The 15,444-nt window shown below is 41.9% G+C and overlaps 1 protein-coding gene across 2 annotated transcripts in view; it reads right to left on the reverse strand.

The window, feature by feature from the left end:
• Positions 1 to 15,444, reverse strand: part of LOC146344868 (cyclic AMP-responsive element-binding protein 5-like) — a 121,651-nt gene that overhangs the window by 86,055 nt on the left and 20,152 nt on the right. Inside the window, exon 1 of one of the 2 annotated variants that reach the window (XM_084860443.1) lies at positions 448 to 554. The exons of the other annotated variant lie outside the window; for it this stretch is intronic. The gene's annotated coding sequence lies outside the window, so the exon portion shown is untranslated. Of the gene's footprint in view, positions 1 to 447; positions 555 to 15,444 lie in introns of those variants that run through there. 2 annotated transcript variants of the gene reach the window in all.

The following is a 15,444-nucleotide window of genomic DNA, read 5'->3' on the forward strand; positions in this document are numbered from 1 at the left end:
ATGCTGTGAGTCAGAGTGGAGGAAAGGTGGACGCAGACTGACTGTTTAGCCCTTTCCCCTCTGCTCATTTTTCAGCTAAAAATAAACAAAGCCCTTTTTCACTCACAAGGGAAAAGAGATATGGAAGATATGGGGACATGTACCGTTCTCTTCTGGTCATTTTTCAGCTCAGGCTCTCCGTCCCCAAAGCTCTTTCCACTCTAATTATTCTTCAGTGAAAACAATCCCTCTCCCAAGCTGTTTTTTCACTCTGGGGGCAGGGCAGCGGGAGGGGAGATATTAGGATGTGAAAAAAGCAGCTTGGGGAAAGATAATTTTTACCTAAATTATTAGAAATGAAACGATGTAATGTAGTCTGAGGTTTAAACAGGCAGCAAAACCAGGAGATTATACCAGCTGCTTACCTCCCCCTGCCAGAAAGACCATGCAACTCTGACTGACAGTTACCTTTGAGCTCCAGAGCCGAAGGGAGGCACACTCTGGCCTCTGCCACCAGCCAGAAGACCAAGGGCCACGGGGAGCTGCACACTGCCTCACAGTAAAAACGCCACGGCAAGGGGGAGGCCAGCCTGGCTCCATCTATAGTGAAGGAACAGCTACTCCAACACTTGCTTTCCTTTTCCCTCCCAGTAGCTTTTTCCTTTTATGTCTAAGATTGTGAAGCTGCAGGCAGGGACTCTTATCTTTTAGGTGTTTTATAAGTTAATAATAGTATTTCATTTCCAGATCATTTCCATATCCTAAAATTCATATTCCTCCTGAATCCCCAGTAATTTTTCCTCTCTGCCTCCCTCAAAATTATTTGTTCCCCAAAATCCACTTTTTCCCCTCTGGCCTCATTAAAAAAAAATCCCCTCTTCTTACTCAGTCTCCTGTTCAGTCTTTAATCCACAGCAACCTGACCTGATACAACAAAGCACCTCTGTCCCCCAGATTCCTCTTCCAACTTAAAAAAGTGGAAAAACAAAGGCGAGAACATTTTTAGCAATAGGCAACTGCTGTTCAGTAAACAGCCACTAACTATGATGAGCTACCTTATCTCCACCAATCATCTCTCCTCCACCATCCATTACTGCACACCAGTGCAGGCACACAAGAACCATGACCTTGGAGTCTCATTATTCGATTCTGACTGCCATCTTACGAATGAGGAATCACAAGAAAAGGTTGGTTTTTAGTAGGGATGCAAAGGTAGTGAGAGAGGTGGCACCATGCATGTGTTCTAAGGAGCCAGTTCAAGGCATAAGGGAGAGCAAGGGAGAAAGGATGGAGTTATCTGAGGGAACAGGAGACCTTCAAATGGTTGTGAGTGGTGGAGTTGGAGCAGTGAAGGCTGTGGACAGGGCTGTAAGAGCAGTGAAATAAGAGAAGGAATTGACATGGAGGGCTTTGAAGGATGAAAAGTTTGTGCTGGATTCAGGACCAAACAGGAAGCCAGTGAGGAGATGTCACATGGTCAACTTCCTGTTACAAGAAAGTGAGTACCAAGTCACTGAACCAGGAGATAACAGTAACCTAAGAAGTAATACACCTTTATTCCTCTTTCAGTCTTTGGTCTGAACCAGGACCAGCCCAAAACACTTTGCGGCCTGTGACAGATCACCCGTACACATCCCACAGGTCAAGGCGCATAGTCCCCAAGGCTGGCCAAGTTATTTTGGCACCTGAGACAGAAAATCCTTCTCCCCTCCCTGGTGAAGGTACAATAATAATAAAATAAATAAATAACCATTTGCTGCCCTTTCAAGGCCAACTGCCTGAAGCGGCTGCCTCACTCTGCTAATGATCTGGTCTCTGATACTGCCTGATCTACATCCCCAGAGCAGCTTGTCCTTCCTGAACACCACATTTCTACACCTTACCATGAAAACAATAAAGCTGGCAATCCTAGTCCCTGATGGACTCCACCACCAGATTTCTATGGACATCATACGAATGACTTGTGCATTTCTCCAGGATACTTCCCACATTCTTGGTTGTGCATTGACACTTCCAGTAACGAATGTGGGGCTTGGCGGTCTCAGGATACCAGTGGCCATCAGGCATAATAGCTAAGAATGTAAACTTCATGTCCAAAGGCAGTATATCTGCAATTGCCAGATGGTAAGAATATACAACAGACGATTGCTATGTCCATCATGCCCTGCTTGTTAGATTGCAAAGGGCATTGGACTGTCTTTTGGTAGAGAAATTGCTTGGCTAAGAGGACCTTTCTTATATTCTTAATGCCAGGGTTGCCATTAAACCAAAGTATGGTCAAAGCAGTCTGTTGTACAAGTACCATTCATTTCACCCTGGCATAGTTGTGATAACTGAAAATTCATAGTTATTATTTTGCATTTTCTGGAAAAGTGTTACATCAAGCTGAACAAGATTTGCAAGGTAACCACAAATAAAGAATTGCAGCCCAATAATTACATGAGTTCTCAACCTATCCCTAACCCATCAAGAAAAGCACCAATAAAACAAATGTATTTGTCAGGTAATGTATTAACATGAAGTGCCCCAAGCAACAATACACTACAAGGAAAATGCAATAGCAACCCTTGGTGCATGTGAATATGCCAGGATACTCCTACATGTAAATTCTTAGGGGCTGTATGTCTTGGGAACCTGCTGGAAAGGGAACATAAGAATATGCATCTTTAAATTGTAAATACTGCAGTTCCATTCATAATGCATCATTTGTGGTAGAGCGAGCGATACGAAATCTGACTGAGGCCAGATCTACACTTTGTGTCATATTGTTATGAGCCCACCATGGGAATGCTATATCCCTCTTGCGCATTTGTACCTTGTAGAATGACATCTGTTGCGGTATTTTGGATAACATGGAATAAAAAGCAGGAAAGAACACTACAGAAGCGGTATATTGAACGTGTAATGTGCCCCAACAGTTGTCAGTGCACTTCAGTACCACTATAAAGTGGTAGTGTAGATCTAGCCAGAGTGTTATACAACGATCAGTGTTCTTAACATACATTATTTCTTTTTAAACTGCTTTAATAGTTCTGAACCTCTATTAAGTCACTTACCTTTTCGAAGGGGTGATTCGCGGTGCGGGGGAGGCGCTCCGCACCTCCCCCCGAAATCCTAACCCAGCCAGCTCTGCTCTGCGGCAACTCCACAGAGCCGCCGGCCGGGTGCATTCGCAGGCGTGCAGAGCCTGTGGATGCAAATGGTGGCGGCTACGGCGGCTGCCATTTGCGTTCCTGTTTTTTTGCTGTGATAGGCTACGTAAATATTTACGTAGCCTATCATGGCCTCCACAGGGATGCAAATGGCATCCCTGTGTTAGCCGTGATAGGCTACATAAGTATTTACGTAGCCTATCACGGGAAAAATGGGGAAGCGAATGGCAGCCACAGATGCGGCCGCCATTCACAAAGCAGCACGAACAGCACCAAGTAAGTGTTCTGTTTTGTGCGCCTTTCGCTGGGTGGTGGGGCAAGGGGGATTCGTTCCGCCACAGATTTTGGGGGGCCGAATGCACTAGCATTCGGCCTCACTGAGATCCGTGGCGGAATCCTCTGACATCCCTACTATTAAGCCTCCAGATATACGGTGATTCATCCAGTAAATAGATTCACAGAGTATGTGGAATTGTGTGTGCATACCTAGCATCCTACAGAGCAGGGGTGCAGAACCTAGGGATGTTAGAGAATTCCGCCACGGGTCCCAGGGGGGGCGAATTCCGGCAAATTCCAGGGAATTCGAGCCCCTGGAATCCGTGGCTGAACGGAGCCCCCTGCCCCACCACCCCGCGAAAGCCCCTATGCCATTTTCGTTCCCTCTTTAGCCATGATAGGCTACGTAAATATATACGTAGCCTATCACAGGCTGGCGTAGGGACGCAAATGGCAGCTGCCCGGCAGTGGCTGGAGTTGCCGCCGGAGCTGGAGCCGGAGCCGCAGCCAGGTAGGCTCCGTTTCACAGGGCTTCCGCGGGGTGGTGGGGCAGGGGGCTCCGTTCAGCCACAGATATGACCGTATATTTGAAAAGAGGCCCAAAGTCATTCATATAGTGGAGGCAAAAAAGGCAGAACAAACAGCCACATAGATTATGGCCTTGATCCAAAGATCTTGTGCAGAACAGAGGGATTTGCAGATGCACACAAGCCAAAGAGATTATTGCTATAATCAAATAGGACACTGTCAATCTCCTGTTCCGGAGGGAGAGTGAAATAGCCCTGGATTAAGTTCCCTATCTCGCAGCCTAAAGGAAACAGCGCCAAATGTTGGGTGCCACACATGTGGTCCCAATCTAGCAAGACATGGAGAGCCAAGAATATGAACCATGCGTGCAGCACCCTTCTGTACATCCAGCCTGCTTCCATGTGCATATAGTCTTTGCTGGATCAGGCCACTCTTCTTGAATCCAAAGGCAAAAATCCAGTCAAACTGGGAAGGAACAGGAATAGTATCGAAAGATGACATCTAAAGGCCAATGACTTAAATCATCTATAGTAGAAACGATCAGGGACATATAACACTGTACATGTTTAATGAACTCTAGGCATATGCATGAGCCAAAAGTCACTAAAGCCTTTTGAAAAAAAGTCACTAATGACTGCCCTTTGTCGAAACTAACCTCTTCACCTTGTAGACAGCAATAAATACAAGTAACAGATCTTGTCAAAGGTTATTCTGCACAGTAACCACAGGAGATATTAGATAAAGGTGTCCAAAGGGACACAAGAAAAAATGTATATATGGAGAACGTTTTAATTCGGAAACACACATAAAACAAATGTTTGAAATATATTATTGGAAATGTTAAAGTGGGAGAGGAGCAAATGAGGCTTTATTCTCTATAAGCTATGGAAAATGTCTACTAAGTAACTCATCATGAAACTAACAGTAGTGCACTGGACATTTTAGAAGTATAGTACATTATTATCACTTGCAAACAGCACCAAATATTTTTCTATTGTAGGACATGCTGAAGCAAATCATTGCAAATAATTCAGTGATCACTTATTGATACACATTTTAATAGTGCTTTTCCACACTAATAAAAAAGATACTTTTTATCAAACTCAATTGGATTTATATTAATAGGTTGAGTATCAAAGGGTCTTTCCATAAATGCGTTTTATCGCGTAATAACATGCAGCTGTTGTTGGGGTCCTGGATGTCCTTCTACTGTCAGGAAATTGCACATCCCCAGCTCTGAAACCACAATATTTTGGTGATGAAAATTATCATTTTTCCCAGATACTATGCCTCTCCTTCCCTTAAACACCCCTTTTTATGCAGCAGTTAGGAATAATTATATCACAGCTACATTTGGGTGAGTGCTAGTAGAATGCTAAAACTAAAATGAGGATGGTGGAGGAAAGCCTCTTTGCAAATGTACACAGTGCTTTAAAATCATGATACTAGCAGAATTGTCCTGACTGAAGATGACATATCACAATCCCTGAAGGATCCCGTTACAGACAACCTACAACCTGGCATCAGGGGTGGAGACGGGGTTGCCAGATCCTATGTTACAATGGCCCAGTTTGCACCTAATGCCAAGCCAAGATTTAGCCCCATATGGACTGTCAGGATGTCGCCCCTGCTGCCTTCTGAAGTCCTCAGGTAGCCAGAATCAACACGCAGACAATAGGGCTCTTTTCCAAGGTGTTATTTCCATTCAACCTAATGACGCTTACAGATGCTAATTGCTTGCTCCTATGAGTGAGACTTAAGAGAGCTGCCTACTCAGGGATTCTAGCCTTAGGAATCAGTTGATCTCCGTTTGGAGGGTAAGGTGGGAAACCTCTGAACTTATGGGCTAGGTGGAGAGAGTCCACCCCTTTCCTGTGGGGCATCGGGACGCCGCTGTTGCCGTCGTGCCAAGCGGGCTGAGCACCTCCTCTCAGTGCCCGCTATCTCCCGCTTGATGCTGTGCCAGCGCCTAGCATCCAGAAACTGCTGTTGCACCTCCCTCTCCCTGTTAGGGTCACTATCACTCTCAGGAATGTGTATCAGGAGGGGCTGTCCCCCCAGCTGCGCCTCTGAACAGGGCGTGGGTTCCTCTCCCACGGTTTCTATCTCTTCCTCAGAATCAGAACTGCTTTGGGGCTCTCTGGGCTCCGATCCAACCCTGACATGGATGAGCCTCTGTGAGCCTGAGTAAAGCCTCAGGCTCACACATTCTCCTGCTCCCCTCTCCTCCCCTCATGGGGCCAGGAGGAAGACTTAACCAAGATTCAGTTTCAGTATCTATGACTCCAGACATGTCGCTACATAGGAACAAGGAATCATGGCTGAAAATAAACTCTAGTTTTATTGTTAACCAATCCAACTACAAACCATGGATTGTTTAGCTGACTTGTTTAACAGATTAGAGTTTGTCATAAGCCATGGTTCCTCATCCGTACATAACAATAAGCCAGGAATCATAAGAATGTAAGAAGAGCCATGGTGGATCAGACCAAGGGTCCATCTTTCCAGCATTCTGTTCATACAGCGGCCAACTGACTGTGAGAAACCCGCATGTCGTGGTCGTGTTCTTCAGCAACTAGCATACATAGGCATACTGCCTCTGATACTGGAGGTAGCATATAACCATCAACCAGTAGTAGCCATTGATAGCCTTATCCTCCATGAATTTGCCTAATCCCCCTTTAAAGGCATCCAAATTGATGGCCATCACTACATCTTGTAGAAGTGAATTCCATAGTTTAACTATGCACTGTGTGAAAAAGTACTTCCTTTTATCTGTCATGAATCTCCCACAAATCAGCTTCATGGGATAACCCTGGGTTCTAGTATTATGATAGAGGGAGAAAACATCTCCCTATCCATTTTCTCCATAGCATGCATAATTTTGTACACCTCTATCATGTCTCCCCTTACTTGCCTTTTTTCTAAGCTAAACAGTTCCAGACGTTGTAACTTTCTCTCATAGGGGAGTTGCTCCAGCCCCTTGATCATTTTAGTTGCCCTTTCTGCAGAAACTGAAACTGAATCCTGGTGAAGTCCTCATTCCAGCTGCACAGAAGAGGGGGAGTGCACAAGCCCAAGGCATCACTCAGGCTTGTAGAGGTGTTTCCACATACCACTAAATCATGGCCATTAGGTGCTCACATATATGATTTACTCACATGAGTAGTGTGAAATTTGCACCACTCCTGCCATCACAACTAGAGGTATGACGGATATCTCTCTTCATATTTGGGGGAACCATCTGTTCCCCACAAAGGTGGGTGGGTTCTTGACAGCTTTTGTGGGGGAGCAGGAGAAATTCTAACAAATTTGGTGGGGGGGGTCAGTGAATGGGTTTCGTTTGCCTGAATTTTAGAAGAGATTAGCCAGGGATTTAATCCCCCTCCCAGCTTTCTTTTTTTTAAGCCTTGTAATCACTCATGGCATTATAACATACCTCCCGTGGATATGCTAAGCCAGCCCCCAGGAAATGCAGTGGGGTAATGGTCACTACAAATGACCATGAAGCTCTGAGAAAGAGAGACTGATCTTTCCATTTGTTCTAGAATGCCCAGAATTGTGCCCCATTGGCTTAATATTTTCTTTTCCCAGGGGCTTTCTGGGGCAGTCCAGGGGAACCACAGCTAGGAGGAAACACTGTGGAGCACCTTGTGGACGATATGAATGATCGTGAGGTTTTATTTTAGAAAAATAAAATCTAGGGAACCTCATCTAAAACTAAGGTAAGCCAGTTCACACACACACGCCCAATTTTCAGAATCCTCAAATCTTCATGTCATTTTTTTTTCACATACATATCCCACCAATTGCTGAAAAAAAGCTGGGCTGAAAGGTTGCACTCAGCTCTAATGAGAACAGGGGTATTCACACAGAAAATTCTGTTAGCTTATAAAACAGAAGTTGAACAGAAATACAAACGTTCCAGGGGAATGATCACATGTTGCCTGAAACATTGGGTGTAGAGTGGGATGGCACCCCACTTTTGGCATTCCTACATGGTGCAATAGTCGGGCAAAAGAGAAGCTTACCAAACCAGCATGTGACACAGCAGTACATAATAGGATGCAGCAAATATTTATTAATATAATACAAATGTCAACAGATTTTGAGACAGTTTGTTCTTCACAGAGAAATTTTATACATCATGTATGCTTACAAAATTCTCATCAGAATTTCTCCCTATATTTGGAGTTGACCTCATCTTATTTGCAAACCAGAACCAACACATTAGTGATCTTACTCGTCTCCCTTTTAAAAAAAAAAAAAAAATTAAAAACTTTCTTCAGACCAATGCAAATGTGCAGTTTTCCACAACTTTCAGTGCATGCGTTTTTGTTTTCCTTACTGATTACTAATGCACAACTGCATATGTGGATTGATTAAAACATCACAGAAAAAGGTATCTTGATATGAATGCATGTCCACATCAGGATTCCTTCATGCACTGTGATTTATTTAACCAATGTCTATCATAGCATAAGACTTTTCTGCATGGTTGTTGGGTTGTTTTTTTTTTAATCAGTGCATATGCACTCATGGGCACTGATATCCTGCAAGGGAAAAAAAAAGGTATGAACTGATATTGTGGCAAATTGTGCATGCAGCAATTCCAAAATTAATGTCAGACATTCTATAAGTTTATTTTATTTATTAGATTTATACCTGGCCACTCTAGGCAGCGTACAATACTAATAACACAAAATACAATGAATTTACATAATCAACTGAACAAAACAAGATAACAAAACAACACTGCTCTAAAAAACCCTAACCCACCCCAAATGCCCGCCTGAGCAGCCAGGTTTTTAAAGCCCAGCAGAAGCTCATCAAAGTTAAATCATAAAGCAGGCAAAGTGGATCATGGGGCATAACCAAGCTATGGAACAATAACAGAATGGAACAGAACAGGGGATATCTGCTCATCCCTAATTCCATTATAATTTTCTTCTACAGTTTCTGCAGTGGGAAACATTCCAGAAACTTAACCAAACTGAGATTTTTACATCACTCTTTTCCAAAATCTTTAAATCCATTAGGTTTGTTTAAAAATGTATCATCCTATAAATATATAAATTAACTGGTTAAAAATCAGGACGTGTGTGTGTCCACAACAAGAAAGTGCTTCACCTGCAGGTGGAAGGGGGATTGGGGCTGCAGCACCGGAAGAAGGGTTTTAGCCCTTTCCTCTCATGTCATTTTGCAATTAAACCCCGCCCACAAAGCTGCGATTTGCCCTGCAGTGGAAAAACATGCATATACTATGATAGCTGGGTGTTCAGGAAAACAATGCAAGGAAAAGTTGTGCTTTGCTTTGAACCTCCCTTAGCATCAGTCTAAAGTGTGTGTGTGTGTGTGTGTGTGTGTGCACACGCACATACACACACTCCACAGCTGATTTCATCCAAAGAGAAAAGTAAAGCATGGAAGATCCTGTTTACAGCTCTCCCACCTCATACCTAGTTTGGCTATAAGCAGCATCTGTAATTGTGGAATGGATGCATCATAAGACCATAAACATCCCTTGCAGAGATCTAGTATTTTGTCTCAATCTGTGACTGGCCAGATGCTCCTGGGAAGCTTACAAGCAAGTGAGGTGTCTTGCAGATATTTAAGGTGGACACAAGTATTTTATATTTCATTCATTAGCTTCAAATCTCCACAACTCAAGACAATAGTACTGCAAGGCACCTGCTATTATACTCCATTTAGGGATAAACAGATCAAGAAAAGGAAAAGTTATGAGGGCCCACACAATATATAGGTGTGAAAAGCTTGGGTGGGAAGAAATTGATAACACTGATAATCAAATAAGAGGCAGCAGTCTGATTCCTGACCCTCCCTTATACTGGAGAAGGTATACTTAGGAATAAGCTCAAATGTTTCCCAGGCATCACAATCACTTACCACATCAGAACTCTCCCATCCATCCATGTTCACAAATTTAAACATCCCATCTTTGAAGCTGCTATTAGCAATGGGTGGTGGGGAGAAAGATATCAGTATTATACCTATCTTTCTAAATCAGAACCCACAATGCTACTATTACGTGCAAAGAGGCAGGTTGCCCTATTGTGCCTGTCTCTCTCCTTCTGATTTAATTATTTTTAGTTAAATCTGCCCCAACTGCTTTTCACCACATGAAAAAAATGTCAGATCTAATCATGAATCTCCCATATCCTGACTAGTTCGGCCCATGCCTCCTAGTAACTAGGCTCATGTATACCAGCACAATAACAATATTTCGATCCCAGGACACTTACAGTGCTAATAAAAGGGGTTTCGATCATTCATCACCTATTTCAATTGAAGGACACCACTGGTATTCTCCGGAGGAGAAAGATAATCCATTTGTTTATTTTCCACCTTGTATATAGAACAGGCTATGGCTGCTTCTTCACTGAAGCCCATTTGGTTATTCACCACTAGGTACAACAAAGTCATTTCAAACAGAAGTGCTTTCGGTAATCTAGAATGGATATAAAAAGAGAGGGGACAAATGTTCGGGCCCTTCTTATTGTTTTGGGGTGCATAAACATGGTTAATACAACAGTACTATTTACGTTTACTTTTCTTTGAAGTATGTCCTGCTGTGTTCAGCGGTGTTTGTTCCTTACCAAGGCTGGTATCAAGGGTAGGCAGAGCTGTGCTCCTGTTAGGGCTCACACCCCTGAAGGGTGTGACAAGACCCGCTGGAGCTGCTGCTCCTCTTCACCACCACAACCTGCTTGTTCCCCTGCCTCTTGCTTTGGCCCAGACAATGGCGGTGGGCAGGAGGAGCAAAAGATGCTACTGCCTCCTTTCTCCCTGGCTCTGTGCCTGTCAAGCAAGCAAGCGGTAGCAATGATGATAAAAGAGTGAGGAGCAGTAGCTGCTGGTAACAACGGCAATGAGAAGGTAGACTCACTGAGGGGGGCACTGAGGATATCTTCCCAAGGCCCTCAAAAACCTGGAGACAGCACTCTTCCTTACTGCGTTTAGGCTGCAATCCTGTACTCACCTGACCTGAACTCAACAGTATTTGCTTCTGAGTAGAATCCATAGGATTGTGCTGTAAATTGTTTTCGGGGGAGATTTTTTTCTTTTTTAAAGACTGTTAATTTTTAAAAGAATCATAAATCTAGTTTTCATGTTTATTAAGGAAGCAGACTTCTCTTTAGGAGACCAAAGGCTGAAATTGGCCTTATCTTTGCAGTCTGCTGAGCGGATGACATCTGATTCTTTAAGAGAGAAAACTTAACTCCCAAGCATATGTCAAGGTTTTGAATTAATGAGGCTACAAGATTCTCTGGAAGTCTTACTAAGCTTTGAGGGAAGGAGATGATTACAAGGAGTGCTCAGTATCCTCTATTCCCACTGATTATGGGTGTGAATACATGATAGCATGCTGGATTATTCGATGCTCAGCACACTACAAGACTGGGCTCAATTATTCCTCCTTTTTTCTAAGGATTCTAATGCATTTTTCAATGGTGCAGGGTGGGGTAGGGGGAGAGGTGTTTTTCTTTCCTGTGACTGGAGCTGAAATTAACACGTAGATTTTGGCACACAGAACACCACTTTAAAATTATATAGTGACTTTATCGTGTTAAAACATGTTTGTTTTTACACCATTGTCATGGATGATCTCAGCAGGGCAATGCTCAAAGAATAATGGTTTAGTCAGTCATAGAGTTAGCAAAGAGAACACAAAACAATGTACTTATATTGAGGCCCATACAAATAATGCCATTTACAATTTTTTGACAAAGGAATAATAGTTTGGTTTTAATAATTCTCTGCTGATTATTGCAGCCTGGAGGGCTCTCTCCCAGTCAGTTACACACAAAGGCATAAAACACTTTACCTTAGATGCCTTACAGAGTACACACATATCTATTGTGCAACATTTTAAAAATGTTGTGAGAAGTACCCGAGAAGTTTAAAATCAGCACATTTTCATTAGAAACAGTGGAGCTTCATAAAAACTAAAGAAAAAGTAAATGAGATCCTAGTTTTACATAGATAAGGTGTCAAGTTAAAGAACTGCCAGTATGACATTGGTTTCTTTGCCTGATTTTTTTTTTTTACTTTATTTTGCAATGACTGCAAAATTACTTAGTGCATACACACACACACACACACACAAACAGGACCAGCTTGCACGTCATGATAAGCCACTCTGAAAATATGCTATGGGCTACAGTTGTTTGCTGGCTAACCCATGTTATTCCCAACAGATGATCAGGCACTCTGCGGCTTGCCGTGAGTTGTTTCCCCCTTAGTTGTTCCACTGGCTTCTGGCACGTACCCCATGGGCCTTTGCAGCACAACCTCAGCAGCCTACTCTACTAATGAGTGCATATGCACCATTAGGAGAGTAGAGGGGTTTGGGTAGAATTTCTTTTGAACCTTAGGGGAGATTTGCACAAATTTACTGTTATTTTCTTTTTCATCTTTGGGGGAATTTGTGCAAATTTAATGTTATTTATTTTAACTTTTGGGAATTTGTACAAATCCACTAAAGAGCAGTACCTACTCCACTTTAGTGCAGTAACTAGGCAGCAGGCATTTTTGCCACTCTTGCCAGGTGGCTCCCTCATTTTTTTAAACAACCCACACTAAAGCGATTCTGCCAGGTTCAGACATCACAACAAGCCATCCTGAGAACAAGCTACCTTAAACATTGCTACTATAAGCCATGGGTACTCAAGGTGGCTTGTTTGCAGGAAACATGACATAAAAGCCACACCAGGTTTGGACATCATGCTAAGCCACCCACTGTGGCTTAGCATGACATGCAAACCAGGTCACAGGGGCCCAAGATCATCGGAACTTTTGTTTTCCAAATTGTTAGCAAGGTTTTCTTCAATAATAAAGATACCAATCTTTAAATAATTCTTAAATTCCACCACACCTCAAAAAAAATTATCAAGTTCAGGAGGGAAAGAAGCAGAAAAACAATGAATTAAAACCAGAAGAAGAGAAAAACTGAACAGGATTTTCCTTTTACTTATGTTTCCCTGAGTGTTAACTTCAAAATGTGTGACAAAACAAACATGAGAAAGATGAGATGGTAATGTTAGACGGGATAGGAATAGATTACAAATCCACAAATTGAATATTCTCTCCTCCCATTGAAAAAATAAGTTACAAGTACAACTCATGAGTAATCACGTTAAGGCTGCAATCCTGTGCACACTTATTTCAGAGTAAGTTCCACTGAACTCAATAGGATTTAATTCTGAGTAAACATACTTAAGATCAAGCTGCATGACAGCCCTACAGCTTATACATGAACTTGAAGTCCTGTGACAACTTGCCACTTTAACAGTACAAACCTATGAATATTTATTCAGAAGTAAGTTCTATTGAGTTTAGGATCGTGCACTAAATCTCTGAACTCACAGGGATGTATGCTTAGTTGGCATACACTTTTGTTGTTGTGGACAGATTATGTTTGGGTAAATTATTCTCTGTGATGAAAGTAAACTGCATGTTTTGCCAGAATTCCCATAATGTTTTATTAGTAGTCTAAGCTTAGTGACAAATGTGGGCAAAAGATTTTGCTGGTAATGTTTGTTGGCTGCCATAACTGTCTGGTCCTTCTTGCCTTAACCACTGTTTCTCTCTTATTAATGTGGTAATTAACAATCACCTATTCTCATGCAGAAATAAATAAAAATAAAATGTTGCGATTCTTCAGTAATGCACTCCGAAACAAAAAAAATGACCACCAGTAGTGCATCCAGGTTATAAATTTATAGATTTAAAAAATTAAAAATGTAAGTAATATATATAAACAGATTTTAAAATGTGAAACATTTCGGTATAAACCACCAGCTTCAGTCACAAATAAGATGGATCATTTCTACCTGTCACAAATGAGAGTACGGCACAGTACCACTTAGAAGCTGAGTCAGAACCCATCAGGAACAGGACAAACCTCAGTAATCTTCATATGTTAGCTTTGTGTTTGTTTTTGTGATTCAGAAACTCGCTAGAGGTCTCAGTCAAGCAACTACTTTTCATTCTCAGCCTCTACAACTGCAATATGAGGAGGCAGATAATAATGACCTGCCTTACAGGAGTGTTGTAAAGATAACTGAAATAATGTATTTGAACTGCCTTGAAAATACTAAAGCTCTACTATTGTCAACATTTCTTCTTCGGAATCCTTACATGTGCATTGTAAGATCATAATTACAGTTTATGTTCATAATTCCAAAACTACAGAACTAGTGCAGGGCCAAAATCTGTCCTCCAATTTCCCAAGGGTTTTCTTATATACCATGAAAGAGGCTTCCATTTTTCTGCCTCATTCTCAGGATGCTTTCAAATTTCTTTTCCATTTCTTTTGGTGGTATTTTTGAGCTTACTTTATCATAGCGAAGTGGCCAAGTATGCTCTCTCTGTGCATTTTCTTCCTATTACACAACTTTCCATCACTCTGTGACCTCCCTGGCTGCCCACACTTTCTCAATATGAAAAATCTCCATGGGGGAGGTCATTACATCATTCTATCTTCCCCTGGGCCATAACTGAAGTACAGGAAGAGGGAGGTTGCAGACTGCCAGAAAGATAATTGTACAATGAAACATAGGACGTTCATACACACTTTTCAGCACAAGAACCCCAAACCCTACCCATGAGAATTTCTCCAAAACTGTCTTCTCCTTTGAATATTATTTCAAAAACATTATTTGATAATATATTATTGAATATATATTATATAAATAATTATATAATATATAATATTATTGAATATTATTTCAAAATATTTTCTAACAAATTGCGTGAGAATGGTAAAAAAAAAAAGTGGAAGAAACTTTAAGCACAGCACTAGTTCTAACATTCATCTGCAAGATTACAATTGCCTCCAGTACCATTCATTTCAATGGCATTTCAAGAATAACTTTCTTTTGAGTGGGGCTACAGCTTTTTACAATATACAATTCTGTAAACAATGTTTCAGTGCCACATGGTATTTTCAGCCAACAGAAAAAAAGTTTATATACCACTAGGGATGCTGGAGAAATCTGAGATGGACCAGCCTCCAACCTGCGGAATGTGCTGCAGACCAACCTCCTCAGGCCGTGCGGAGTCCATGGTCGTTCTGATCTGTTTTTTGTTTTGTTACTTCCCCAAAATGTATGCAACTTTATTCGTAGGAAAATACACAAGTGTCTGCTGAGACATATGCCATCCTGTAAAATATACACAGGGAAAAGCTAAATGGAAGGGGGACAATATGCTAAATGTTACATACTAATGTATATTACATAAATTGTTGTGAACCCTCTTACGGAAAGTGGCACGCAGCACTTTTTATCAGCTTTATACCAGCTATGCCCTTATCTGGACAGAGATAGCCTAGCTACAGTTATCCATGCTCTGATAACTTCTCATCTGGATTACTGCACTGCATTATACATGGGGCTGCCTTTGAAAACGGTCTGGAAACTTCAGCTAGTCCAAAATAGGGCAGCAAGATTGGTAAAAGGGACTGGCAAATGAGATCACATTACTC

Source organism: Heloderma suspectum, chromosome 5 (genome assembly GCF_057233095.1).
Source record: "Heloderma suspectum isolate Gila_16-S chromosome 5, 16-S_ref, whole genome shotgun sequence".
Taxonomy (NCBI): Eukaryota; Metazoa; Chordata; class Lepidosauria; order Squamata; family Helodermatidae; genus Heloderma; species Heloderma suspectum.